We start from the raw sequence: 3,710 nt of genomic DNA, 5'->3' as shown, positions 1-3,710 counted from the left end.
CCAGTACAGGAGAATGCCAGGGCCAAGAAGTGGGAGTGGGTGGGTAGGGGAGTGGGGGGAGGGTATGGGTGACTTTTGTTATAGCATTGGAAATGTAAATGAGGAAAATACCTAATAAAATGTATTTAAAAAAAACTTGCTTGAGGCATGACCAGGCTGGACTCACCAGACTATGCAGGTCTCCATGGAAATATCGTCAAAGTTATAGAGGAACATTGTTGTCATGGTCATAGATGAGCCCTTTTATTATCCTCACGATCCTATGGAGGTATCCATGGAAATGTGTTCTAGGTTATGACACTCTAAGTCGCACGAGACCCGGAAGAAAAGAAAAAAGCTCTGGAGATGCCGGGAATTGAACCCGGGACCCCATACATGCAAAGCATGTGCTCTACCACTGAGCTACATCCCCAGCTCGAGCAGTGGTCTGATTACAGCCTATATCAAGATACAATGAATGTAATAGCATTTACAGAGCCTGAAAGGATTCGCAACACATCTTTGAGTATGATTTATCACTTCTAGTTTAGTATTTTGATGCGATGTTTAGATTATTTGCTCTATGAGAAAAAAAAATCTATTTTCAATGGAGATTAAGTGATATCAATAACAAGAAATGTTGTGCTCTGGAAAACATCACAGCCTTACTATACATTGAGGGTATTATGTCCAATTTATTATAATGTGATTCTACAGGGTTAGGAAGGTCATACCAAGGTGGGGCAGAGGTTGGGAAGATGGCATTGCAAGGTTGGTACAGTGAGGCTGGGACCGCCTTTAGCACTGTGAGCCTCCCTTCAGGGCTGCCTACCAGGAGCTCTCTGAGTCCCAGCCCCCACGACAGCTGGAATGAAGTATAAAATTATTTCTTCAGCAAAAATTTACATTTATAAAGGTACCAAGGAAGAATAACCCTTGAGATCAGTCAGTGTCATGGGGACAAGCATACAGAAGTGCCGTGATCCGGTCCCTGAAGGAACCAGTCTTTTGTCCTCCCCCTAGCTCATAAGAACTCCTGTGAAGCCTTTTCTTTCACTACTGCATTCACAGTCTTTTCATTTGGCAGATGAGTCACTGACATCCAGGGTGCGGAGTTATGCTGATGGCATTAAAGCTATCTGTTTGGATAGCACAGGGCCACAAAAGGAAGGACATCTCAGAGAGGAGATTGCTGTGACAGGCGTCATAGCTTCAAACATCCTCTTATTCTGCGTTTGGAGACTGGGGTCCCTGCATTGGTACCTTTATAAATGTAAATTTTTGCTGAAGAAATAATTTTATCCTGCATTCGAGCAGCCGTGGGGTCTGGGACTCAGAGAGCTCCTCCTGGTAGGCAGCCCTGAAGGGAGGCACACGGGGCTAAAGGCAGCCCCAGCCTCACTGTACCAACCTTGCAATGCCATCTACCCAACCTCTAACGCCACCTTGGTATGACCTTTCTAACCCTGCAGAAACACATTATGATTAATTTGACATGATACCCTCAATTCATAGTAGGTCTGTCATGTTTTTCAGAGCACCAAATTTCTTCTTATTAATATCATTTTCTTTCCAACGAAGATAGATTGTTTTCTCATAGAGTAAATAACATAAGATCCAATAAAAATACCAAACTAGAGGCCATAAATCATACAGAAAGATGTGCTACAGGTCCTTTGAGGCTCTATAGAGGTTGCTTCACTCATTGTATCTTCATATAGGCTGTAATCAGACCACGACCAGGCCTGGGGATGTAGCTCAGAGGTAGAGCACATGCTTCGCATGTATGGGGTCCTGGGTTCAATTCCCGGCATCTCCACAGCTTTCCTTTTCTTCCAGTTCTCTTGCGACATAGAGCGTCATAACCTAGAACACATTTCCATGGATACCTCCATAGGATCGTGAGGATAATAAAAGGGCTCATTTATGACCGTGACAACAATGTTCTTCTATAACTTTGACGATATTTCCATGGAGACCTGCATAGTCTGGTGAGTCCACCCTGGTCATGCCTCATGCAAGTTTTTTTTGTGTTTTTTGTTTTCTTTTTGTTTTTTTAAAGCTATGGTAGTTTTTATTTTTTTTAATGATTTCACCTTCTCTAATTCACCAGTTTTGGTTTATATTTGGTGTCTTGTCTGTGAAATCTTCACCTGGAGTCCAGTGACAGAGATTTTCCTTTGTACATTCTGTTAGAAATTCTCTAAGCATACACAAAGATCGGTATATGATTCATAGATTTTAACTTATGTTTGTTTTTAAATATTTATTAGTTTATTTTATGTGAGTGCTCTTTCTTCATGTACACCACTATTCCAGAAGAGTGAACCAGATCCCCTTATAGAAGGGGTGAACCACCAGGTGGTTGCTGGGAATTGAACTCAGGACCTCTGAGAAGAGCATGCAGTACTCTTAACCACTGAGCCATCCTCCAACCCCCAATATAGATTTGTAGGTATGCATATATGCTTACCTTAGTCCTATTTTCTGACACATAATCCTTACTGCACAAGTTTGATTCCAGCATGGGATGCACAGAGAAATATTGCATACAAGTTGGGAGGTGTTTGTACATGTGTGAGTGTCAGTATGACTGTTGATTTCTGTCTTTCCTGACTTGTCAACCTTGATTCCAATACCATTCTGGCTCAGACATCTTAGGTCTTTATGGAGGTCTCTCTTTACGCAATCTTCTTCTGTGATGTTGCCCTGTTTCTTGCTTTACTTTCTCTATCCATTTATCTATGAAGATTGTAATTAGACACCCAAGTAAAATAAACATTATAGCACTTATTCATGTTACATGGAATATGTAGAACAACTTTGAAACAACTATAATTATAGAACAGCTATAGATATCATAGCAATAATGAACACTCAGACCCATGAACAGTTACATTCTGCATTTATGTATGTAGTAACTCAGCAATGTTCTGAGCCTTTCTAATGTATAGGCAATATAGGTATATGCACCCAGATTGCTCACAAATAGTGGACACCTTTTCATTCATGTATTCTTGGTATTATTTTTAAACTACAAGTACTATGTGTGGCCTTCTCTGTGATGCGAATATTCAATTTTCTGTGAACTGTCAGAAACCAAATGTCAATGACGCACATGAATGATCTGCATGGATTACTTGATGATGGAGACTACTTGATGTTCATTGCAGTTGCCCCTACTTCCTTAAGAGCATGTACAGGCTACTGAGTCTACTGAAGGAAATGAGGGACATGTCCCAGAGATGAGTCCACAGGCTATTTCTCTAGACTCACCCTAAAAGAACATTATTGAGTAGCTTTCAGCATCTTGTGTATAACAGTCATTGGTGAACTTGTTACAGGATGTGTTTTGACTTCTTGGCCCCTCACCAACACCTTATTGGATACCAGGGAACTAGAGTAGAGAGAGGGAGAGCCATTGTGTGTGTGGGGACAGGGATTCCTAGAAAGAAGCTGGGTCTGCAAAGACTGATCGCCTGATTGGAACTTCAGTGGTGTGGATATAATGGAATGTTGCAGTCCTAACTACAGTTTATGTGTGCTTTTTTAGCTCAGAAGAACCCCTTCCCTGGCCCCTCTATGTTGGAATCACCTAGAATCTTGTCACTGTCAGATAAAGTCGGACCTGTCCTACTGGCACAAATTTTTCTTTTAAGTTCACATTATATTATCATAACAAAACCATTGTTTTCTACCAAACAAAAGACTGTAAGTGTTATCAGATAGCA

General features: G+C 41.1%; 2 non-coding genes across 2 annotated transcripts; one reads left to right on the top strand and one right to left on the bottom strand.

The window, feature by feature from the left end:
• Window positions 1–340: 340 nt before the first annotated feature.
• Trnaa-ugc (transfer RNA alanine (anticodon UGC)) lies at window positions 341–412 on the bottom strand. The gene has a single exon. It is a non-coding gene; the product is annotated as a tRNA-Ala (tRNA).
• Window positions 413–1,726: 1,314 nt separating this feature from the next.
• Trnaa-cgc (transfer RNA alanine (anticodon CGC)) lies at window positions 1,727–1,798 on the top strand. The gene has a single exon. It is a non-coding gene; the product is annotated as a tRNA-Ala (tRNA).
• The last annotated feature ends 1,912 nt before the right edge of the window (window positions 1,799–3,710 follow it).

This window comes from Mus caroli, unplaced genomic scaffold (genome assembly GCF_978045245.1).
Source record: "Mus caroli unplaced genomic scaffold, Mus_caroli_1 scaffold_5, whole genome shotgun sequence".
NCBI classification, from domain to species: Eukaryota; Metazoa; Chordata; class Mammalia; order Rodentia; family Muridae; genus Mus; species Mus caroli.
This window is presented reverse-complemented; position numbering and strand designations above follow the sequence as displayed.